At 40.3% G+C, this 27,180-nt stretch overlaps 1 protein-coding gene across 1 annotated transcript in view; it reads right to left on the bottom strand.

Annotated features, from left to right (window-relative positions):
* Positions 1-20,532, bottom strand: part of frmpd3 (FERM and PDZ domain containing 3) — a 42,659-nt gene extending 22,127 nt beyond the window's left edge. Inside the window, exon 1 of the mRNA XM_071457982.1 lies at positions 20,007-20,532. The gene's annotated coding sequence lies outside the window, so the exon portion shown is untranslated. The remainder of the gene's footprint in view (positions 1-20,006) is intronic.
* Positions 20,533-27,180: the final 6,648 nt, after the last annotated feature.

Below are 27,180 nucleotides of genomic sequence, written 5' to 3'. Positions count from 1 at the left end.
ACTGGTTGCAACCGGCAGGATCTTTTGGAACTTGAACATAAATGTGAAGAACATGTTTTTCTGAACGTTACTCTTTAATGAGCTGGACATAGGTGTAATCACTCTTGTGTTGTATCAGTGGTGACAGAGAGTGACACAGCAGACATACTCGCAACATACCCATTTAAAACTAGATGGATTAATTAACCATTCGCCCAAGACAGATTTGTTTTCTTCCTTCTTAATGTTGTGCTCTGCTTCATCACAAGATACGTCTCAACCATCTGTCAAAATCTAAAAAATAAAAATTGGTAAAAAAAACAACACTTGCAAAGATAATGCAGTATAAAGATACTAGATCTTATTTCAATAATTACTTTGTCTTATTTTCCATACATATATATTTAAAGTTATGTTGCTTATGCATGCATCCCATCAAAGAGAAATCCTCAGTCAGCCTAGAGTGCAGTATTTCATATCAAATGTAGCAAATCCTTGAATCTCCAAAAAAATCCTGTTAGGATTATGAAAGAGGCAACACAATAATCTCCCCTGTGTAGTGTGAAATGAGCCTTCCTGGACAAAGATACTTTGCCTGTCACATGTCTGGCCTCTAGGAAACATAAAAGTCATTCTGGCAGCAGGGTTGGCACTGTCTTCAATCTGTTTTCAATTGGTGACTGTGATAAAACCTCTGCTAAATATTTATGCTGTTCTTTTGAAAGGATTTAAGGTTTGCGACTTGTAGTGATAGACAGGCCTTTGCACTGAGAGGGCCAATCAAATGAAACCATTGGCACTGGGCCTAATCCTTTCTGTCACTGCAGGCTGCCCCGGCCAGTACTGCAGAATTCCTGCAGGACAACACAACCACTTCACTCTGTGGGGAAAGTGAAGGCCAATATATGAAAGTCAGTCCCGCATTTTCTTCCTGATAAACCTTTCATTGTGTGTTTTATCTGCAGGACTGGATCATTTAAAACCTCAGGCAGTCCTTTGACTGAAATTTGATGCAGCTCACATTGCTTTTCTGTCTTTATTTTGCAAATCTCTTCTCTCCTGTCCTTCACCATTATTATGCAGTTTCACTCAATTATACCTGTGTACTGCACCGTGTGACACACATGCATACACACAGAGATGCTTTTCTTTTTTCATTAACAAGTCTTTCCTCACTGTATCTCACTTCTCACTCTTGCAGGTAGATTCTCCAGTCTAGCCCTCTTATCCCAGCTGCCAGGTAAACAATAAAATAAACTCCATCTCAGTAAGCCGCACTTGACATGCTGGCTGCTTGCAGGGTCCACAGAATAGTCATTCCTGTCTTGTGAAATAAAGATACAGAGAGCAAGATTTGTGAAGCTGCAACACCCATCCCTCTGTCTCTCTCTGGCTGTGTCTGTCTCTGTCACCTGCTGGCCTGCCTGCCAGCATGGCTGCATCCTTTCCCCTCTTTACACAAATGGCCTCCCTAGTAGGGCCAGATGGCATCCATTTAACAAGTGCTGCTGACTGGGTTTTCACTTTCACTTTCTGAACTAGTTGCCCACCTATACTCTTTTTCAGTTTTTTTTATTCTCTGTTAATCTTTGTCGCCCCCCTCTCTCTGTTACTATCTGTCTCTCTGTCTGTCACCACCCAGCCACTCTCCTCTAACAGCCAAAGCTGACTGCCTATTTGAAAATGGATTGTGGCTGTGGGTAAAAGCGACAGCTTGAGTGGTGATTGATGCAGCAAGGAGAGAGTGCAATGGCTCTTTGGGGCTGTGATTTGTGTGGAGAATGTCCACTGGACGTTTACAGGTAGTTGACTGAGTTGTTTACCTTCCTTATCTTGCCAAACAATTAGCCACTTTCTTTATTTGCACTAAGTTTATATTGTGACTGAGTGGACAATGGTTGCCAAGTCAGATGTTTCGTGTTTCAGTTGCACGAAACTGCGTTTTCAACCTTCTTACATATGTGCTTTTGTGTGCATGTTTGTGTGGATGTTTTATAGGAGTTTGTGTGAGTTCGTGTGGAAGATTGTGGAGCAGCAAAGCTAATTTGAAATGATGGAAATTATGATCTGGTATATGTCTATGTACTTGTGTTTAGGAGGAAAATTAATAAATAAATATGATTAGAGATCAGTGTGGAAATGATCCTATTATATTATAATGGAATATTTATTGTCACAATGACCAATAAAGTACCAGCTGTCTGCACAAGACATACCTCCCACTAATCAGAGCTATGACCTCATGCTGTGATTGACAGTAGTTTGCAAACAAGCGAAAAAAGTCAAATAGCCAAAAGTATCTGATTAAAGGTTGAAATATCCATTCTCTGGCACTTCAAGTGGTAGCGGTATGAATGCAAAGCTAATGAAGAAAAATGTATATGAGTTCCAGTATAACTATATGTTTTGTATGAAAGTAGAATCCAAATAATATCAGCTTCTCTAAAACAAATAGTGTTCAACAAAATCCTGTTAGAAATCAATTCAAATAAACATGTCTGGATTATGACAGCTGGTTTTGATGAAGACAGAGCATCAGAGAAGAACAGGTAGGGTACCACTGTTCTATAGGACCTTAGAAGTGGGTTGGATATTATAAATTGGCAACAAGGCACTGCTGCATCAGCATAGTCTGCCTGGTTGTATTTTTTATAACTCCCACTCACAAAGTGTTGGAATAACCTCAGTGCACACACACCCATCTGGCCTGAAACCCCAATCAACAGCCCTCTGAGAACAAAGAAGCAAAACATGATGAACATCTTAGTTAAAGTTTTGTATTAGAGAAAGGTCAGGGAAAGAGACTTCAATCAGAAGAGTGCTCTAAGTGTGTTTTGGTTTATTGTGTGTCTCCACAAGGTCTTATTGTCTTGGAGGTGGAGATAGTAAAAGAAAAATGAATAGAGTTGGGACTGAATGTGACTTCTTCACAATGGAGTTTACAACCTTGAGGAGGACACGGCACATAATTTTGGTTTACTTCCCAAATTCCATCAAGCAACAAATGCAGACGCTGACATCTAATCATTCCTACCTGGACTGAACTCTCACACTGTTTTTTTCATGTTTGATTTTAAGGGCAAATGATATTACTATGTGAGCTTCAGTTAGATCTGCACACATTAAAAGAGCTATGAAATGTGACTACACCATCCAGGCATTGGATAAAACTCACGATTTGGCACGTTGCTATTCTCAGTGGGGTTCCCCGAGGGGAAGAAAAAAAAAAAACCCACATCCTGATGTGAAAATATGATGAAAAGGCAAACATCTGCCAGGCCACATGTTTGAAGAGTGGGTCGTTATTAATGTGATCATCACACCACATGACCTTAACCACAACATGGAAATTAATATCCCACCTTCTAGAGTGCAGTGTCTGCAGACTAGCTTAACCCCCACAACCTCTTTGCTGAAGAGTGGCGATATACTGGTGCTAGTCAAGAGGTTCCCTCTGACAGGACCAGAGGTTAGAGGGCCTTCACCCTGGCCTGTCATCTACTCTCTGAGCCTCTTGTATGGCTTTTTACCTGCTGTGTACCTTAATCTGGCTTTATAGTGTATCCTCATATCTCTACTGCCACAGACTGCTGCTGTCAGAAGCTATAGAGGCTATTGCGATCACGGAATAATTTTCATGAGATCTTTCCATGGCAAAAATAATTCCCACTAAGGCTGCAACAAATAGGCGATTAATCGATTATTTGATTGACAAAAAATGAATCTACAGCTGTTTCTATATTATTCATAATGCAAAAATTCCAATGTGAAGATGCTATGATTTTCTTTAACATATATGATTATAACCTGAGTATCTTTGGGGTTTGAACAATAGTGAAATAAGAGCAATTTGAACACATCACCTCAGACTCTGGGAAATTATAATGGGTATTTTCCATTTAATGGCCAAAAAGACTAAGACGAAGGTCACCATATCATAAATAGAATTGAAGCAATTAATCGATTAGTTGATCGGAAAACTAGCTGCCCACAAATCAGATAATCCAGTAACTGATTAAATCATTTTGTCACTGAACATTTGTTGGTTGTCACTGTTTTATATCATTGTCAATTAAACATCTTTGGACTGTTGGTCCGACAAAACAAGATCTTTGTATAGCTCAAATTGCTATAGGCAATTTGATAGACCAAATGATTAATCAATTAATTAAGAGAATAACTGACAGAAAAATAAATCATGAAAATAATTATTAGTGGCTGTCCTAAATGTAAACTGACCGCTGACTGCCACAGCACACGGAGGCACTGATAGTAATACACTGCCTAATTTGGTCACTGTAGGTTACTGTAAACCAGCTGTTGTTGTTAACAGGCACAGTCCTTGAATATACTAATGAGAGTTTTTTTTAATGTGTGTTTGTGCCCAGTGAACTGTGTGTTTATGATGCCTCGAATATGCATTCAGAACATAATTCACTGACAGCCAGGCCCCCACAGCTCAACACAGACCTTGTCTCACTGTGACAAAACTGTGTCTGACAGTGGGTCTCTCCTCCACTCACAGTCAGTTGGAACATAGCTTTTGCTGTTAAGACAGGCAGGCAGGCAGACAGACAGACAGACAGATAGACAGCCATGATATGGACAGCAGGGACAGTAAACAGTGATGGATCAGCACTGTGATTAATAGATCTGGTCTGTCACAGAGCAGAGATGGGTGGAGGAGGTTAACTAAACAGATGTTCAGCCCTGGCGGTCTCTGCAGGTCACTGAGCAGGAGCCTGCTTGATAAAAGGCGGATAAGGTTAAGGAATGCATCTCATCCATGTAATACCTTGTTACGACTTTCTCTCACTTCTCCGGCCATAAAGACAATATTTATAGAGGGCAGGGGGCAGACTTTAATGCTGGCCAGAGACTGCAGCACCCCTGTAGAGGTCATAAATATTGAGGCAAACATGGCGGTGCAGTCTGATGAAAGGTCTGGGCATTCTTCTGGTTTTTATTCCTCTGCACTGCACATAAATATACAATATTCAGAGTCACCTCCCTGATGCTGTGAGCTAGAAACTTTGCTCTTTATTTCTCCAAGTTCTTCAGAGGTCATTCACTTTACGGATTTTTACATGAAATGAAGAATGTTTTCCATACCTGTGATACATGACACAATACCATAATCCCTATCTACTATGAGCTCCAACTAAAATCCAGTAGCAGGGGTAGGCTTTTAAAGTGGGGGAGGTGAGAGCAGCCAAGTGTGAAGCTGCATCTCCATAGCATTGGGGTTTGGTGAATACTGCAGAGGCAATCCTCTTAGTCTTCCACTGGGTCCATGTCACCCATCCATGACAGGGCACACTCAGTGGCTCACTGAGTGTAAATTACATATAATATATATGAGAGGCGGACACGGAGAACCATTACCCAATTACCCTGGAGGGTGTGCTGAGTCAAATGTTTGCTTGTTAGTACAGTGAATATGAATTAAAGTGGAGTGAAAAGGGAAAGAAATTGGACAAATAATCCTGAATTATTGAAAAAATATCCAATTAAATAATGTGCTTAAATGTATTAATCAACAATCTGCTATATATTTTCACAGCAGCAGCTCTGTTTGTGTATGATGTGTGTGTGTATAAATGACAGTGTTTGCTTATATTTAAGTTATAGTGTAGTGGTGGTGAAAAAAAAAAGTGAGCAGCAGTGGGGAATTAGTTTAGAAACAAAATGAAGCCGCAAGGCAGTAAAACTGAAATGTGTAAAATTAAACATGGCTCAGAGAAATAACTGATGAATATTTCCTAAGTGAAATAGAAGTGCGGAGAAAAAAAATAAGCCTTCACAGTCCGATAAGCTTTCTTAGATGGCGAGGAGATGCAGTTTCCTTGGCTGGTTATTTTGAATCTATGCTCTCAGACAGGGGAGGTTCCACTTGACTACATTTGGTTCATCAGTCAGGAGCTGAAAGGAGAAAGTCAGGCCAGCATAGCAGTCCTCTCTCCCCGAAGCCTAACCTGCAGCCTGTGCTCTGCACAGACTGTGTGCCTCCTTCAGCTTCCATTTATTTCCGATCTATGTCTTGTTATTTACCTGACCTAACCTTTCAAGGTGTAGAAATACTGTAAATAAGACAGAAGTTTTAAGTGTTGGCTGTGTGGCTAAGCTAGCATCAGAGGCTAATACATCTGACCTTTACAAAATCAATTCTAGCCTTTTCCATTTTTTTTGCACAAATGGGCAGTAAATGAGAGCATCAGCTCACAGTCGGCTTGGACTATAACTTTCACATACATAGTGAAAATGGCATGATTAGCCACTCAGGTCCAGCAGCCTGCAGCCAGTTGCTCCAGCCAGTTGCCCGCAGCTGAAAGCTGAGAGGCAGAGTGTCTGTGAGAGCAGAGCGGCTGTCTCTCTGCTGTCATCCCTCAGTGAAGCACACAGCTCTCAGCAGCTCGCCTGACAGCAGAACGACACAGAGTGACACCCATTTTCATTCTCTACCAAATACAGCATGGCTGCGCCCCCCCGATCCCCCTTTCCTATCACTGCCACCCACAAGATATCGCCCTCACGCCCCTCCCAACTCCACCCTTCTGTGACTAGCAATAAAGTAGTCCTCTACCCACAGTCTGCAGCATGCAGCTCATTTCCCACACCCTCCCTATTAATGCTTCTGTCTAATATTCATTTATGCATTTCACACAGTAAACAAATTTTCTGTCTCTCTCTGCAATATATATGCATGTATTGTGCTTAACTGCACAGAAGCTGATGTTCCTGGTTCTATGTTCCTCCTCTGTACATTTCTACACAACTACATACAAAGATGAAGAGAAAATATTAATAAGCTTTGCTATAACAACGATTGGTGTAACTGCTCATATCTTTCATTTACATTACATAATGACAAGGTGTGGACACAGCAGTGCAACACCTCATTAGCCACAACACCCAGTCTGACCTCTCTGCTCCACTATCACATCTGTCAATGAAGTGTATCTTCCGATTTCATCATTGCTGTTTATCCCAACAACTTCCTGGCCAGCAGAGTGCCAATGTTTATTGACACAATGAAGTGATTCCACTCAATCTCAGGATTACATCACTGACTAAAATGTGGGCTTTGATTCTTTAGCATAAAACGCTAGTTTTGTGTGAGGCTCCGCACCTCAGGTTCAGACCGCAGCATGGGGCTGATTTGTCTGGATCTGGCTGGTCTGGGAGCTTCTGTAGCAGCTTTCCTTCCCTTTCTTTCTCTCTGTCTCCCTCTCTTGCCACTGACTTATCTAGTGCTGGTATGTTTTAGTGGGTGTGCAGAGAATACCAATTGGCTGCTCCATCAGGGTGTATAATTATCTGGCCTGCTGAGCTGCCACGCTCCCGCTGCTTGCCTGCTTGGGTCCAGCCAGGCCCCATTCTTCCCAACTCTCAGCTTGAACCAAAGTCCACCGCTGTGCAGCAATTGTGTAGCAATTGTTTGTTCACTTTGAGGTTGATCTTTGTATCTATACCAAAAAAAATGGTATCTATACCATCCAGATGCCATTTTTATTAATTATGCTCCACACTGTATTAACATCTTTTTGGGTCTGTTAGCCATCCCTGTTTCTGCTGGGCCTTATTGCTGGTATTGTCAATGTTTGAAACCTCAGTTAAACCATGTGTCCATCAGATTTAACTTACATATGTCTTTCCTATGCAAAATTACATCTTATTAGGTTTCTCTTCTGAAAAATGATCTATTACCAACTCAAAATGTTTATATGAAACCAGCACCCAGGGTTATCTTCCCATCACAAACCTGCACTTACGTTTCGCTTTTAATTGTTGTCATGATCTGTCTTTAACCCTTAGCGCACCTTAACCATACCTTAGTGATTATTTATTTGCCATAGTCTCCCTAGATTGTAATACTGTATTGCACTGTGCAGTAAAAAAAATAAAAATAAAAATTGTACACAATCAGTGGTTTTTGAGAATTTTCCAGTATCCACTTTCTTGTATTGTGATTGGGTGGATGAAACATATTGTATCTGAATAACATTCAGTGTGGATTTTATTAGGGGAACCCAAAGCCAGCAGGACATTGAGAAAATGTGGCCTCTTTTTCACTTTTGAAAAAGTCAACACTGATTTGAAACATGACACAACATGGGTTAACTTTTTCAATATTTAACAGACATATTTCTCTGACCTTAACATCTGTGTCTTAGGAGCCTCATGTGAATTTCAGACTAAAAGCACAAGTATGACAATGTGCAGAGAGAGGCTGTTATTTCCAACTGAGAGCAGCTGCACTCTCTCGGGTTGAGTAGAACTTAAAAAAATCCCAAGCCTGGCAGAATACCATGTATTAGATGCTGTTATGTGTATTTACATATGTAGTCTGTGACACTTAGCTGCTTTGTGTACTGCTCTTCTTGCTCATTCTTCAGTTTCCCTTGCGCAAACTATCGAAGTCAAAGTGTGAAAGTCATGAGCTTTATGTGCCCAACTAAGACGACCTCCTTCTTGTCACCGGCCATTAGAAATCATACTGCTTGTATTGTAAAACATTGCCTGTGTTCAAAGGCAATAATTGCATAATATTTTTGCAAATTTAAATACATTTATACTCATATCTTTTCCCCATAGGAGTGTGGTAACACATACTTATGAAAAAAACAAATCAAACACTGTGGCATCAAAGCTGCTTAATGAAGAAGTTTGTATCTACTCTAAAGATTTTAATCTTGCGTCTTTAATTCAGAGAGATGGTCCAGGGACTTTGTGACACTCCATAATATTCTGTCTACAGTCTGCTGCTCTCACCCTCAGTGTGGAGGAAATGAATATATGCTTGGCTGCCCTTAGTGCTTTAATCCATTTAATGCACCCTGGGCAAAGGAGAGGAGAGAGGAATATGTAGCTTGCTGTGGTGCACATATCAAAAAGAGCTTGACTATTGCATTGAAGCAGAACCCCTGACTGCATGCAATGCCTGTTGAGGTTTTCATTGTCATGTGTAATTCGCTTGCTACCTTTAGCCAGGGTGTTCAATATTTGAAACTGTTCCTTGATATCTTACAAAGAGTAAATAAGTATGTGGAATGAATTTTTTCTTAACGCTCAAACAACATGACCCAGTCCCTCTGCAGCCATGATATACTGACCCTTTCACCTACAAATGTTTGTCGCCCCAGCTGCTTACCCAGAATGACCCAGGACAAAGCTCAGAAGAACTTACACTTTTTAAGAGGACAGCACAATTAATGGAATGAACACGGAGTAAAGGTTTTCAGAAGAAAGCGTCTCCTATCAGTTCCTTTTTGCATCATTTGTTTTGGTTGTAACAATACTGTAGTACTCAACTCTGAGTATTTTATGCTCTAGTAAATTCTCTGAATTCATTTCACAGGAGGAACCTGGTGTAAAGTGTACCTGCAGAAGGATGTTTACTCCAGATGCAACTGTAGGTGGCCGAGTGAGTGATGGCTCCACCATGAGCTGTGATAAATCAGGCTGCAACTGTGCACTTTTATCCCTGTTAATGGGCTGCGATCAATAATGTAGCTCCGTATCAGCAACCACAGAGTGATAACTGAGTATGAGGAGGGAGGGAGCCACGTGATAATCGATGTGAATGTGGAGATAATTGACAAGATTGCAGGTAATGCTCTGGGTGGTCTGTCATATCGAACCTTTTGCAGGACCATTTGAAGGGATCAATCAGTAAAATTGTCTCTATTGCTCAAAGATTGTTGCACTGCACCTACAGTGCACTAGGCAACACTTGTGTCAGGATATTGGAGGTGAGAACAGGAGAAATACGAGTGTATTTAGTCACAGATGATGAGGATGGGTCTCTTTTGTGTAAACTTGTCACTTTGTAGTAATTTCAGCTTTTCTTTGGCTCAGGAATATTATTTTCCCTCTCTACATCTACTAAAGACACTAAAATGTAGCGATTTTTGCCAAAATAACATGCAAAAGTTGTCATATGACGGTAGAAAATTCTGCTAATACCTCACCAAATATTTGATGTAAAATTTCACATCTTAACATGAGTGCAACCTGCAAACGCTTGCGACTATGCCTAACGTGCTCGGTGGCTGCTGACTACCTCTCTCCTTGAGGCCCTGGCCCTGTCTCAGCTAATCGTCACAGCTCCTCTCCTCTCCTCTCCAGCACAGTGTGATAGCCTGTGCTCAGCCATGTGTATGAAGTTTGAGAAAGCAAAGTTGATTGCAAAGTGGTGGTGTTGTGACAGGGGCACTGAGAGGTTAGTGCAACACAGTGCGTGTTTACATGTATTTGGATGCGGGGAGAAGAAAGGAAGGAACTGCAGGGGAGTCAAGGATTGGATTGTTGAATTAGATTACCTTGTTTGTGATTTTCGTTGGGGGGAAACATGCGAGGTTAAGCATGAAATACAGTTAAAAGTTAATAAAATTAGAAACTGTGGTTAGGGATAGTGGTAGTGTTGGTGCCAGCCATGTTTTCATGTCAGAATGTAATTGTATACCGAAGCCTTCTACTCTGAACCCAGGAAAAACAAACGTCTGATTGCATTGAGATAATTAACAGCTCTGCTTTGTGATACTGTGTACTGAATGTGATTTCAAGCCTTCCTTCTGCTGCTCCACTGAGCCGCAGACACGCCAAACCAAACAGAGCACAGACAGCAGCTAGAAAGACAGATTATGTGCTTATAAACCGTTCAAGGTAATAAGGTCAGGCTACAGAAAAGACACAAAATATTTACTGTGTCCACACAAATAGAATTGGATGTTTTGGGAAGACATGATTGGAAATGGCAGAGCCATTATAGCACAGGTCCGAGCTGTGAGACGTATAACTGTACTGACAGAAGCTAACCTGTCAGCAAAATTACTGCAGCTGTTACACAGCGACAAATGTACTGAGACTTGTGAGGGGCTTGTTTTTGAGGCTAGCAGTAGCTTCCTCTTCAAAGCTATAACTTCTCATCTTTCCTGGGGATTGATCTCATGTTGAAGTCAAAACAACAAATAATGAAAATTCTGATTTAACTTTAATTTGTTTGATGTGGTTAATTTCCGCAGCTGACACGCTGGGAGGAAGTGTATTCATTGGCAGAGCCGAGACTTAAAGTCTGCACACTGCACTTATTTCCTCATTATAGTTTCGGGACTTTTGCTGTGACAATGAGAGGAACTCCACATGCAATCAGCTTGTGTAGTCAGTCAGTCAGGAGGCAGGCCGGCAGTGCTGGGGAAACTACTTTGAAAGCTACCGATTACTTTACACTGGAAGAAGTTGAACTACAGAGTTGAGAAATCTAGTTTGGTTAACTGAAGCTACTTAGAAAAAGTAGTTCAGACTACTTTGTTAAAAAAAAAAAAGATCTGAATGTAAATGTGACATGAAAGTTAAAAAAAAACATAATAAAAAAAAAGTCACATGCCAGCAGAAAGTGCCACTGAATTGAGTTTATTGCAAAAAGTGTCTACTTGTTCACAGGCTATAACAGAAACCAAAAAAATAAAAGTACCCCACTACTCAGGGGAAAGTACTGGAATGTCAGCTTTAGTTTTACAAACAATAACTGTATGACCATGATGATTCTTCCTCAGGCTGAGATTCAGGAGACTTATCCATGATGATGATGATGATGGTGTGTGAGCACTGAGCAATGCCTGACCTTGGCTTTTGCACATGCACTACACAAAGGTGAAGTGTGTGGTATGGAGTGCCAGGGTATGCCTTCACTGAGATCAGATGAAAGAAGAAGGACACTGGTCAACTACAATTACAGTGGAGAAGCAAAAATTGTTTCTTTCCTTTTATGGCCCCAAATCATCTATAGTTTCAGTAGTTAACTACACAAAAATGGCAAAAAAGTAATTTAACTAATCACACATATGAATGTAGCTGAACTACCAGCAAGCCACTGCAAAATGTAGTTAAACTACCAGTTTAATTAAATGTATTTCACTCCTCCCCAGCACTGCAGGCAGGCAGGTGCTGAGCACAGATATGTTTCTTATCGTTGAGCTGCCTCCTCTCAGCTCATCAGTCCAGAGCACATCACGCACAGGTGCACACACACAAACACACACACACACACACACACACACACATCACACACAACAACATCACACATCCTTGGGTTTGATGTAGACGCAGAAAGAATAGAGGGAAGGGAGAAAAATTTATTTACCTGTTTTGGAAAAGAAGCTCTTGGGAAAATGTTCTCTGTTTTGACCATTGATGAGCAATATTTCACTCACACATCAAAAACAAAATTTCTTATAAATAAAAATAATGATATATATATGAAAATAATGAATTACCCGCCACTGTAGCTACAGAGCCTTTCACTCGCAGTACCTCATTAAGAGTATGGCTAAGTGTTGCGCTACTCAGACAGCGCCTCAGCATTTTACTTAAGAGCCATAACCAAGAGACAGGACTGGAACGGGAGCCAGAAGCTCTGAGGTGACATTTACGATTTTAAGATGACGGCAGCGTGTACTTAATTAAGAAATAGCAAGGGGACATCAGCCACTCTCTTCTTCACTGAGCTTATTTCATGCTCCAGAAAGTCTTCACATTTCACATGTGCACAAGCATGTGTGTATTTGTGTCTGTGTGTGTCTCTCCTCAGGATATTGCACCAAAATCATACATTTCTTCATTACTTTTATTGATTATTATTCTTCGATATTCGTTCTTGTAGACACACACATGCTTAACTGTTTTACATTTTTGCTACATACAGTCATCATCAGTCACACATACAGTCTAAAACAGAATGTCTTAATAGTAGCAGTGGCAGCTACATTATATATGTCTATTGACTTTTCATGTAAGAAATATATGTGCATATAAAATAAAAACACATATGTAAAAATTATAGTTGAAACCTATTAGCAATTGGAACAATATCATATTTTGACATATATGTCTTGGCCATACAAATATGTATGTATACTATATATATATGTATATTATATCTGTAAATATGTTGATAATACAGTGGGTTCCAAGAGTATGAGATCAATTTCCTATAATGGAAAGATAGACATGTTTAAAATTACTGCAAAATTAATAAGAAAAACATATGTAAGTATATAGAGTTTTATGTCGTTTTCATAAATTTGCATATTTAAATTAAATATATATCATTAACATAGCCTATATGGTCATAACATGTTGTACCATACAGCATCATCACTCTTGATATGGGCACATGTATGTCAGATATTACATTTCTGTACAGAGGAAGCTGCAAAGTGATTTTTTTCCCTTTGCTTGAAGTCTTACAGTGAATCATCTATCAAAATTGTTGCCAATGGTTAATCTCTAATCTACTAATATTTTCAACTCTACCAACAACATAAAAACCTTTTACTTGTTACTCGGGAAGTTGATTTGATCCAGTCTGTCATTATTTTACAAAAAAACAAAACAAAACCAATATAAAATAAAATAATCGCCTTTCATGTCTTTTCAAAAATACCTGTGGACTCAGTAGGTTGTGATTTACATACTCCTCAGGTCAGTGATCACCATAGCAACCTGTGGAGCAAGAAGCAAAATATTGTCTCTACAGTGCAGCAGCTGTAAGCCTGAGGGCTGAGGAACGGAGAGAGGTTATGAGTAAGAGGACGTGTTGTACAAACCCAAGAGACTACATCTACATGTAGAGCTACATCTACATGATCCTCGTACCCCCCCCCCACCCCACCCCCCCTCCACCCCTCACTTACTATTACTCTCTCTTTCTCTCTCTCTCTCTCTCTCCCGCTCATCCTCTCTCCTATACGACTGTCCAACATACCTGAACATCCAGTACCTGGAGGCTTACACCCATCAGTTCAATGTATGTCATTGAATTCCCTGTTATACACAGTACTGCTAATGCCTTTTCCTGTAGGGATCTAGTGTTTATACAGAGCTTACACAATTCTTATTTATTCAGTTCTCAACGCATGTCCACAGATGTGCACAGGTCGTGTGTGGAAGACTATTACTGCTCCCCTCATCTTATCAAAGTCTCTGTCACATTGTATCACTCAAGAAATAATATCATGACCGATTTAGAGGAAAACAGGTATGTTTGTTTGTGTGTGTGTGTGTGCGTGTGTGTTTATGTGTGTATCTTTGCACCTAAGCATGCATGCAGCCCTGTCCCTAATCTTTAGTTTCTTTGTATTCTGCTGCAAACCGTCTATCTCTGATTCATTTTTTCATTTGTTTGTCTCAACACATCACTCCTTTCTCTCGCTGTCTGTATGTTTTTGTGCAAGCACATGCAGGCAGGTGTGCCTGCCAGCTGTCAGGCTACTAATTTCAGAGGCGTTACATAAAGCATAGCCTGAAATGACATTTGGCAGGTCTGAGCACCATGGGAATGGTGGAGCTGTGGAACAGAGCATTGTAGCGCTTCATCAACTTAATGTTGCTGCATTTTGATTTTACAGATTTCCCTGAAGATACTGAATAAAGAAAGGTTTACAGAGTATTACCACACTGGCATTTGCATTATGAAAATGGCATGCCATGATTGGCATGTCCAATCATGGCAAGTATTTTAAAGATTTAACTTTGTTTTCATAAGTTGAAGCTCATTTTGATGCCCTGTGGCAGCTAAACAATCTGGACTGCCAACAGTCTTTTCATGACTTTTAGTCTTGGGTTTCCAAAGATGCTGCATGCCAGTTTCTTAGAGAAGTTTATTAAAAACAGAACTGAATTTCTTTCCATAGTGGTCACCCAGGAGATTTTGGAAACTCACAGGCTAAACAAGACAAACTGTTACTGCACCATGGAGATCTTAATATAATTGCACTTAAATTATTGCTCTTAAGGTGAGAATACTGCATATTACTCCTGGTTGTTAGAGAGAAATGTTTAACAAGTCACATGTTTTAAACAAAACGACACCTAAACAAACTGAAAATGACACCGACAGGCTGGAACTGCAATATGGGATATTTGAAATCTCCTGAGGAGTACTTTGGAAGGTATTGTGTGATTGGAACAGTGTCTTTTTAAAACATTAAAAAAGGCAGACAAAAGCAAAGAGACAGGGCTCAGAGAACCTGACATAATATACTCAGGGTGACCCAGAATATATGGAAAATTAATTTTATCCAGCACACAGTTGTTCAAGAGCTATAGGCCTAAATGTAAAATGAGATGAGAGAGCGCTTCCCTTGAGGCTGATTCTTAAAAAATGTTAAGTGCTGGTTCTTGGGCAGTACTTGTAGGCAGTACATACTGTACATCCACACTAGGGCTGCACAATAAATGATGATGATGTGATTTTTGTTTGGGCTTGTACCAAATAAGCATGTTCCCTTACATGGGGAGTGTATGATTTGTAGGCCCGGGGGGCCCTGTAGCACCACAACACTTATGGTGCTAACAGGGCACAACAATGTTGTGACACGTTTTACCTTTATCAGAAAAATTACACCCCCTGCGATCTTTTTGCAGCTCTTGTGCATTTAATATTGCACTTGGCCATAAGTGCCCTAATCCACACATATACTGTAATCACCCTACTGTATTTGGGTATGCAACAATCCAATATAACAGCTGCAACAAAATTCACACAACTTTACAAAACTGATTTTGTTTTGCATTTTGTATTTGGATCGCATCACAGGTAGATGTTATTGAAGTGCCGCATTTTGAGAGAATTTGGCAAACATGACAGTATTAAAGGGCTGCTGTTTTACTGATGGTTTCCACTTAATCATGTTTCCCATCACTCAAAATCGTATGACTTCTGTCAAGGACACAAAATACACAGTTTGAGTGATTGGTGAAAGCCATTCTTAAAAGTTGGAAAAAGAGAATATACTGGTGTAAAGCTCTGTGCACTCAAATAACAGAGAATTCATTATGTTATCCTTCAGTTTGGCATTGTTTATGAGGACGAACTTTACAACTAAATAACACTAAAGCCATCTCAAACACGCATCAGCCACACAGAGCTGCCTATATTCTTTGATTCTGACATCCGCTCTCACTGACTACTCGGCCTCTGGATACAGATCTTGCTTTGACAATGACGTAGCTCTCTCTGGGGTTGAAAGGGCTCCAGCACTTTGTTCTTGGACCCATTAACATAAAAGGTGATTTAAAAAAAAAAAAACTCTCTTAAGTAATATGCAAGAGGTGACGACAAAATTAACAGCAGAGTGAAAGCAAAAGGAAGGAAATTACAAAAACACCTATAGAGACGGACTAATGCTCTGCATCAACCACCTCCTGTAGAGAGCTATATATCACTTGTCAAAGTCCATTTCTGCTAATCCATTACCACAATGCCTTTAAGCCTTTTACGTGTATTTCTGTATCAGTCATTTCTTTCGTGGGAAATGTGGATGTCTAGATGAAACTCTCAGAATACATAATGACTTCATTAGTGGTCCTTCTCTGTGATTAATTGGAGCGCTGTGTCATCCAATGTGACAGAGCCACTCAGTGCCAGATAGTGTTGTGACAGGAGACGACTACCATGTTGATGAGACTGGCGATGATCACACACACACACACACACTGATGTACATTCGTAAGACTCACTCACACACAAGTAAGCAGTGCCATCACATGCATCCTGTTTTATCTAATGAGCATGAGGTTCCCATTGAGATAAAAAAAAGAAAAAATAAAGGGATTTCAGGATAAGACCAGGCTGAAATTCAGTCAACTTTTCATAGAAAAAAAAGAAGGATGGTCTACCTGCGAATGCCTGATTGCAATTTCACAGTTTTGCCAGTGATGATTAGCAACAGTGATCTCTGCCTCAATATTTACCACAGTTCTTGATATCAACATGCTGGCACAAGCTCAGCTGTGTGAGCACCCCAAAGAAGTTGGTATCTCTCTGAACAAGAGAAGAAAGACATCCGAGGGGGCCTCAGCTTCTCAGCTCAAGAGGCCCGAGAAAAGAAAACCCACTGTGTTTGATGGTTGCTGTTAGCGCGCCATCACAGAACGTACATCTGCAAGGAGCAGGAGAGAAAAAGAACAAAAAAAAAACAAAACTAGTTGCATCCCCTGTATACAGCAAACTGATGGAAGGAAAAGTATAGATAGAGTAGCTGAAGAAAGCAAGAGTAAACGTCAAGATGCACAGAGAGGACAGGGATGAAGCGAACAAGGGTCACGGTGTCTAGATAAGAGGAATCTACCAGAAGCTTAGGATCAGTCTGCTGGTTTTGAACTGGTAAATGCTCCCCACTAGGAAATCCAGGCTGGCCTTTGATGGGTTTCTCTGACTGATGTTGGCTCTAACGACTTTGAACAGGGTGCCTGGAGTCGCTGCAACAGGGGAAATGCGCCGTCATCTCTGCAGCAGAGCTCGGCTCATCAGACAGAGAGATCTCCACAGTATAAAGTCAAATGGCAGACTGTTATTGAATCAATTTGATCAATACAACCATTGAATCAGGTCAGCTCCCATATCGGTAACGTAGCACAAGAGTAAAAGAGACCTCTTAACCAGAGGGGATTGCCATTTGCGGCAGAGATTCAGTGTTAAATGGCTTCACTGTATTAAAGTACATCTATCTTTGATGAAACCCTTTGGAGAAGATTTGATACAGACTACAGCCTGGGAGGAAGTCTCTAACCTGCCTCTGGCTGCTTCAAACTGTTCAATGTCTCCATGGTCTCTTGGTTAGCTCCTGTTAGTTTCTCATATTGCCAAATCTTAGAGGGATTGTTGCAGGTAAATCCCACATTTATCCCAGAATCAGCATCAGCCTATGAATCATTTAGGAAGAAGTGAGATGCAGAAAGTGTGAGGTAAGAGTCCAATAAATACCAGCTTAGGTACATTTGCATATTATTAAGTGTCTGCAAAGTGCTTCTGATGATGTAACAGTGGCTTATCTGTACCGCAGGCTTAATCACGACCTGATCTGTCAGTCTGAGATATTCCTCTCCACCAGTTTATGTTCATAAACACTCAGAAATAATTAAAGGTCAGGCAACAAATCACATAGAAATCTTTCAGCAAAATGGTCATTATGCAGACCACTCACATAGAAATGCAGGTGAAAAACAAACTCTCCTGCTCTTTGCCTGTGATAGCAACACCTTCCATATGCTTGAGTAGCTGTTTTTATCCCCCCTGGCAGATCACAGAGGGTTTTTTGTTTTTTTTTGTTTTTTTGCTGCATCTACGTTGTCTATCCCAGGCACACCAGGTCTCCACTCAGCACAGCTCAAATCTCTCTGAAGTGGTGAAGGACTCTGGCTTCTCTCTTCCAGAGGTAATTCTGAGATATTTGGGGATGGCATTTTATTTGCTCGCAGCAACAATATGCAACTGTGAAGCTAGGGGAAAGATATCTAATGTTTTTTTTTTTGCATTTAAATGAAACATTTTGGCCGTGCTAGTGAGTGGGTGGGTCAGTCTGTCTGTCAGTCAGTCCACTGCTTTGGCCCAGACTAAAATACCACACATGACTGAACTATCAACACCTGGATTGCCATGAAGTTGTATATTCTGTCCAAACACCTGCGAAGCTAATTCCCATCGGCTGCACTTTGTGAGTAATGCTAATTCGCAAATGTTAGCATGCTACCACGATAAACTAAGATGGTGAACGCTATACCTGCTTTCATTATCATTAGCATGATAGCATCATCACTGCGAGCATGTTAGCTGCCATTAGCATTTAGTTCAAGTCCACATGATACACCGAGAATGCTCGAAGCACCGCAGTCTATGTGCCGACTGAAATGAATTCTGCAGCAGAGACAACATGACACTTTTACAAACAAATCCAGCCGTGGTGCAGTGGGAATGCAAATGTTCCGATTTTTGACAGGTCCCGAGAGTAAGTTTACAATCTTAACATCTCCCCCAAGATGTTGTTAATATCAGCTCAGCATGCTCCCCACTAGCAGCTGAAATGTAAGACAAACAACAGCCCCTTTTCGCTTCAGTCTTCTCTGACACGGACTCATATTAATTTGTTGAAAAAGCGGGGTGATGAAACGTGGCAGTGATTCAGCACAGAGGAGGTCCTAACAAGCAAAAGTGGCCACCTCTCTGAGACAATAAGTGGGCTTGTTAGTTGATTATAATCCCAAAGCGCTGTGGGGATAAACAACATGTTTTTGATGTTTGAGAACATTGTGTTTCATATGCTAATTAAGTAAAGCTTCCAATTGTTGAGATTTCCGTTTTGTGAAATGCAGTGTTTGTGACACAATGTGTTAAAAATACAACAAAGACTGAATGTTTCTCAAACGGAGAAACGGGAACGATCATAATTGTATATTAATTGTACACGCAGTACTTTTCCATACAATTGCGTGTGACTGCAGCAAATGTGATTACTGAACTGACTGCAGTCATTTACCCTGCAGCATTATTAAACTCCCTCACACACATCCTGTTATGGCAATAGCCACTGGCTGATGTACCTGGCTCTAACAGAGAACCCACCACTCTGCATCAGCTCTCTGCTCACTGGCATGGAATCAATGCAGAATTGCAGATGTGGGCAAAAAGCTGCAGAGGACACACACACAAACTACTGCTGCGTGTGTGATCACACCTTTCGCTGCAATATCATGACAGCGGCGGCTTCCCACCCGAACAGAATTCATAACCTCTAACAGGATATAAGTTCTGTTTCTTGGTGGTAAAGAGAAAGACATGGAGACTGAGAAGGTTAGAGGGTACAGCACTTGGAAAAAATTACACATGACTCATTTTAGATAGCTCATTAAAGCAGAATGATCAGTCAGTGAGAAAGAGGTTATGCATTTGAGAAAAATTTAACTCTATAGCTTTTGCCTATGGCTCACATTGATAAAGGATTTAGCATTTAATCCTTTTAAGATTAGGTTTAATATGCCTTTGTTAGATCAAACTGAAAGGGAAGAAGTTTGAAAGCTTTATTCATATGATTAATGTTCTGTCTAATAGTCCGTTTAGCTTTGAACTGGGTTTAGCTTTTCTACTTTGTAAACGATCTCACAGCGTGATATAAACACAGGGATCCTGTAGAATCCATGAACAGCTTGGGTTCATAAAAAGCAGAGGGAGAAGACTGAAGTGTACTTACGATCTTTGAATGCTGACTGGTGGATAGGAGGTTGTTTTTCTAAGCAGGGATCTCCCACAAACATTCACACACATACACACGCACACACACACACTCAAGCGGCTGGTTGGTGGATTGTGTACCTGTTGAGAGACACAAAAAGGCAAACGAAGTTAAAGGTTGTTGCGCTCAGTCGATTCTGACTGATTCACTGGCCACCTGTGACAGAACTGTAAAAAACAGTATTGAAACAAAAATGGATGGAAGTCGGCTAATGACAGCTGCATAATGATGTACTACAGGGCAGTTGAACGGTGTGCAACGTACTATGGTTTATGTTACGAGGCAATGAGAATGAAATGATGTGAGATTTTCCGCTTTCTGATGCTGCAGACTTGAAATGAAACATGGAAATGGACAGAAGTAGTTAGAAGGCCCAGTGCGACAACAACTCAACAGCAACGAATCCAGTGTGTTCACTGTTTGTTTCATTCATGTTCTGTGGAGCTGAACATGGTTTAATTTGTTACTGTCGCACAGCAGCGACACGGAGAACTGCTGGCAAGGTAAAAATAGTCTGAAAATGGAAAGGAAATGTGTGATGTGAAACACATTAAGCTCACATCTACATGACTCAGCTGTTTGGCTGAAATTCAGATTCAGATGTGCCGCTTCTGTTCATATTGGCACATTTGAATACCACTTTTTAATCTGACTACTAATAACTTGAAAACTCAGTTCTGTAGTTTAAAGTTCATGAAACTAGAATGTAAATGGTGTTTGACCAGACAGGACATTTTCTGTTTTGTATAAATTCTATTAGACAAATTATACGTGCGCACTCTCAGCCGTCTGTTTGGTTCTCCAGTCTCTAATGATGACTGCCTTCTCTTCCACTGACTACTGTGTTTTGTTATACACAGGTTTGCTCTAATTACAGATGAGATCACAGGCACTCTCTAATAAGGGTGCTCACTTGGATAACTCACTTGCTGTTTATCAGGCTGTTTGCATAATTTCATGGTTCAAAGTCATTTTTTCAAACACTTTTCAGACCCCTCATAAAACCTTTACACAGATTGGTGTCAAGACATCAATGTATGACGTCAATGAGTTCCCGTTTATTTCAGCACTGATTACCTGTCTAATTTAAGATTTCTTTTTTATGCAACTTTCTTTGGTATTCTTTAAATTTTCAGCCTGTTTTCAGTGTTGCCCATGTGATTTTGACTCGATTGAATAGACACAGTCAACTAATTTGACAACCTCGATCACTATCACTCAACCACCTGCTTCTCAGTAACCAAAAAACTGAGATTCACCGCTTATACACATGTATCTGCACAAGTCCTACAGTCAAACTCAGTGTATGGATTCCATTAATCCAATGCTATAGGCACATTTGATGCACTAATGCTTGATCTCTGTATTGTCATTGTCTCATGATTTACCTAAGGGTCGCACTAAAATACATCAAATACAATTCTGGAGTGAATATCATGAGGAAATCTTTTCTTTACCCTAGTGACTCCAATCTATACCAGTGCAATGTCTATTGATAATGTCAAAACATTAAAGGTACCCTGTGTAGTCTTTTACCAATAACGGTCCTGCAATGTTATGATGAGTGGGTTTTTGTATTTGTGTCATGTGGTCTGCCAGCAGAAGCATGCATACATGTGCACTTCCATGTCCAGAGTGAAAGGTAATATATATCAACAAGTGGTGGTTGAATACATTAGGGTTCAAATATTCTTATTCACAATTTGGACAACCTTAAAGGTGCCCTCTGGAGGTTTCTTGTAAACAACCAAAGCCTCAGTTTTACTCATCGAACTGTGAAACCATTGGCAGAATGTGCATCGTCCCACCTTTGTTTCGTCTGTGTGGTGACACAAAGGTGGCACATACCACTGCATGTCTGTTTGTGTGAGGGTGAGGAGGAGTAAGCCTGTGAGTTAGTCTACAGTGTGTAGATCTTCTTCTTGTCTCCTTTCAGGTTTGGCAGCAGCTGGTGGCAACAGTGTCCTTTGAGGTTGAAATGTCTTGTTTCTTAATGCCTGAGGGGATAGCTGGTGTCCATAGTGACTGAAACATCATGTCCCTGCACTGGTTGTAAATTGTTGTTCTGACAGTAACAATGAACATGATGGAGACTTATGGACAACTAATACTATGTCCACATATTTTAAGTGTTCTCCATATGTGTGTGTATTATGATTATAGTGTCTTGTCTGTATTTTAATAGTTGTTTACCCACTCTCATCACTCACTGCTTGATTGAGGAATCCCTCTCTATGATGCCTTTGTCATTATGTGGCATTTTGGGCATGCAAGTATACTCCTACTGCACTGATTTAAAGTATAGGTCTCATGATACGATATTGAACCAGCTAATGACACTCCAATCACTGAAACATGCTGTAATTCAATATTTCACCACACTTTTCTGAAGACAGACAGACTGAAATTCCCTGCTCTTGTGGAGCACAGTGTTCCAGTTTTAATGGGCTTAATGACATCCACATTCATTTCATAATTGCACAGATGATATGTTTCAAAGACAGGCAGCCTGCAGCTTTGATCGCAAGAGGCAGAAAGACTTGGAGACTCACTGGAACCTGGAGAACTCATATATAATCATCTCCCACTGCGTCTTACAACTGACCCAGGAGGATATTTTTACATGTCAATATCGAATTCCAGATAAGAATCAGATCTGACATAAAAGTAGGAGGAAATTAATTAGCACCTACAAAGCCCAGTGGTGCTTTCTGTAATAGTAAGGGTAAACGTTTCATGAGCAGCTGCTTCTGCCAGCACCATGTTAGACTCTCTAACTGCTGTGGACACTGTTTGTTCAGAGACACTGGAGCTTTTTTTAGCTGCAAGAGTCAAAAGAGCACTTACACAACACAGAGCTGGACAAAAGAGTGGAAATACAGGGTGGAAATGCTAGGAGGGGTAACAATTCACAGATCTGTGGAAATTTGAGCACACTGTTGACCTCTTACTATTCACGTCTATATGCGGAGTTGCACATAGTAATCTGCAGTGACTGATTCAAGCAGAGAATGGCAGAATAGAGTAAGGCAGAGAAAAAATACCAGTAGTAAAAATTTCATAAGTCTATATAAAGATACAAGACAATCATTTCAAAATGAGAACTTCATTTTTGGAATGGTTTTAAAGCCTTAATCCTGTGATAACTGATTTTTTTTTTGCCACTTGAAGGGCACATAAACAAGTTCAGCATCATTAGCATTCATTTTTCAGGCCATCAGGTGAATGTAAGTCCAGTATTCACTCTCTACTTGTGATTTTTATCTGAGCAGTTAGCATATAGTGGGTTTTTAATGCCTTTTTTGCTGAAAAAAACAGAGAGCGCTGAGAGTGAACCAAAACAGAAAACAATAGTAAACAGTATAAAACTGTTTTGGCTCATGGTGCAGCTGTAAAGTACCTATTCAGGTGATAATACTCTGTAGCTTCATCTCTATGAATGAGCTCTTTCACATTGTCACATTGTCTTCACATGGTCATTTGAAACAGTGTCATTGTAAAAATATCGACTACAGGTGCTTTAAAGTGTGGAAAAGAATAAGGAAAGTTGAATTATTAAGTTATTAAGTTCATTTATTGTTTTGTGTATGGTGTCATACACCAAATCATTACATCAAGATTAGAAAGTGAAAAACTCATAACACTAATTAATACTGAATTACAGCACATCTTTCAATGCTGTTTTACTGATGAGTATGAAACATCACTGCATGATCACATGGAAATTATCATCTCATATGTTTCTGTACCAACAGCATATCTATTTTTAGTCCGTCTAACCTCATATAACCTCATAAAATCATCATTATGAGTTTTACCATCTGTCTACTCATGAGTCATTCCAGTTGCATCAGGGTTATCAGTGGTATTGTCTAGATTTGTGAAGATGTTGATGAAATTGTATTTGCCTAAGGTTATAGTCACACACATGTTTATTGTGGAAGAGCAATCAATTGTGTCAATAAACGGTCCCTCAACATTGGAATCAGTCACTGTTGTCTGTTACATTTATATTCATGTTGACACCATGCTCCTTGACTCTCAAACACAGAGTCTCTGGTTTTTATTGATGGGTTATAATGGATTCCTGTTGGGTCGTGGCAGTACGTGTTATGAAACATGATCTGGGAGGGGTTTCGATCTCTATCAGTCTAGTACAATATATTCATCAGACACTCTTTTCCTACTATAGGTCTCAGAGAGTAATAGGATGTTGATTTTCTGCATAGACATAGATTCTTGACTTCAGTACCCAAAACATTTGTTGGTTCTGGGAAGAAAATATTTATGGAAATGGGAGGATCATTTACAGAGGTGCAGTACGATGGAGCACTATCATTTGATCATTTAACGCGTGATGATTGTATAATAAGGATGATGCTTCAGCTTCATTGTTCTTCAATAGCCCTGTTAGATCTCCTTGTTGGTCTGAAGTTTTTGTATTCCAAGAAGACATTTAAGTTAAGTGAACTGTGAACCTGTTTGAGGTTCAGCCAGCTGATTATTGAATGTCTTAAGTTAGCTGGTGATTTGCCAGTCAGATAGTCAGGCCCTTTCACCACCTGGTGCCATGAATTAATCAACATCTTAATGTTAATTAGACTCCGCCTCTGTCTGTCCCTTCATCTCATTCCTCTTTCCTGATGGTTTCTTCAACACACAAATAAATGATGCTTGCTTCTTGCCTGTTTTTCTCCTAACTCATCTCTCCTATCCCTCTACCCTCAATCCATCATCTGGCTTGTATATTCAGTAAACAGAGCCTGACCCTTTGTCCATCACATTCAGACTATTTTCTTGCATAACACTCTCTGCATTCTCCACCCTCTCGGCTCCTTCCCTCTCCCTAGACACATACTGTATAGCTTTTTATTTGTCCAGTCCAAACAGTGTCTGTCTGCACCATCTCTTCTCTGCATCCTCCTGCTTCACGTCTCTCCACTGAGGTTATTTCTCAGGCCAGGGCAAACACATCCTGGACTCTGTGCTCTTTTTAGAAGATTGGTCGTATCATAAACACTGACACATCACATCTACAAAAATACCATTGCTGCCAATTTTAATCTTTACACTCAAACCAGGTCAACTAGGGTGTGAGCGGCTGCATATATATATATAGAATATATAATGGAGAAACCTAAAGTCAGGAGCATATTGTTATCTTTGAAAATCTGGAGTTGTGGGTGTCACATTTAATTAATGTGTAGCATATTATACACAACATCCATATATCAACACTACACCCACAAGGCTGGCGCCTGCTGTGTTGCTATGGTAACATCATGAGATGCCTCACGGCAGGTACATTTGGATATCATCACTAATTACAGCTCATTGGCCTATAGGTCTGAACCTCAATTTTTAACCAAGATGGGGGAACATAAAGAACAATCATGTTGCTGAATGAGTGGTGAGGTGGACTGATAGATCCAGACCAGAATGTTTAGTCCTGAAGTGTCATGAGACAGACAGAGTAGCCACAGCTGAGGCACATATGAAAGCAAAACCCATCATGCCACTGTCGCATGTTGCACATTATCATGTCCACTCCAAGGGCAGTGAGAAGCTTGAGGTCTTAATCAGCAGTCTCACATTTATTATTTAGTAAACTGGGTCCTGGAGAGATTTCAGAACCATGGACAGCAACTGCCTAATGAAGACGTTTTAGAGCACCTCGGTAATTCTGCCAAACAAGATCACCCACAGGGGGCACCCTAAGTAAAAAACAAGCACCCTGTAATATCCTCATTTAAAAGTGTTTCCCCATTAAGCCTAACCATCTATTGTCAAAAATGAAATATAACATTTGAGCATTTCTTTTACCACGACATGCAGTTTATTCGCTGTCAGCCTGTTCTAACTGCTGCTGAAGCTGCCTCCATGATGTACTTTGTATGCGACAGAATTTTTCTAATGAAAGGATAAATAAATATATCAATAAATAACCAAACCTATACTCTCTGTTTTTTTTTCTCACACAATCAAGTTGGAGATGCCACTTTATTTCCCGTAAATGTAATATACTTGAAAGAATTTCAAACCACCATGCATCCTGCTTTCCTTTAGAAGTTTTTTGTATTACTTATTCCTCCGCTCCTGCATCCCCCAATGTCCTTTCTTCAATTGTGATTCACTGCATCTGCTCACTAATGGAAGCTTTAAAGGGACTATTAAGGGGAAAATTATGGTTAAACAATTCAGATATATTTAACAAACCTCTTAGCCGTTTCATTTGCTGCATTAGCAGTGATGATTCAATGGGGAAGGCTGAGGGAAGGTGTCAGCTAAAAGCCCATAATGAAGCAGACTGTTTGTCAGGCAGGAAGATAAGGCCTGTAATTGCCCAGGGTCCTGTATTGTCAATATGCATCCTAATGCCTTCCAAGGCTCTGTGGTTATAAGAGCAGGTGCGTTGGCTTTTTCTTCTGCTAGATAACATGTGGCTGTGGCTGAACTGCTGGATGGTGTGTACAAAAAAAAAAAAAAAAGGAAGCTATTTGAATTTGGATAGCCGTAATAAACCTGCTGAAGTGTCCAGGCTTAGTGGTGTCTCAGTGGCCAAGCTGTTTTTCAAGTGTAAATGGTTCCAATTTAATGCAAGCCTGTTCTGTGCCTTATGTGTGTCTGCCTGTGCAAACCTGCACATGCATTTGTAGAATAAGTGTGGGCTCACACATGTACAGTACACATTGATCTGTGAGCTCTACCTTTGATCACCCCACTGTTAGATGTTCTTGGTAGCTCCGAACCCGGTTAAGCTTTTAATGGGAAGCTGCGGGTTGGCCTTTTCTCTCTGTGGCCTCTGCTGTGGCATGTTTCACTTTGGAAAAAGAAATACTCGCTAATTAAGATAGTAAGTCTCCAGGGGTTGCAGTTTTTTCTCACTGTGGGGCTGAGAGGTTGACAGGTCTGCAGGCACCGCAAACGTCCATGGAAATCGCAGGACGAGAGAGAGAGAGAGAGAGAGAGAGAGAGAGAGAGAGAGGGCAAACTTCATCTGAGGGAGTTATGAAGAGAATATAAAGCAGCTCATATCACTGAAATTTTATTTATTATTTTAACAGGACGGTGTAGTTACTGTGTCTCACAAAATATTTCACTGTTATTGGATTCTACAGATGTCAGGACTCCC

The sequence above is a fragment of the Trachinotus anak genome, unplaced genomic scaffold (assembly GCF_046630095.1).
Source record: "Trachinotus anak isolate AG129_WGS33_773 ecotype Australia unplaced genomic scaffold, CSIRO_AGI_Tana_v1 ptg000021l, whole genome shotgun sequence".
Classification (NCBI taxonomy): Eukaryota; Metazoa; Chordata; class Actinopteri; order Carangiformes; family Carangidae; genus Trachinotus; species Trachinotus anak.
This window is presented reverse-complemented; position numbering and strand designations above follow the sequence as displayed.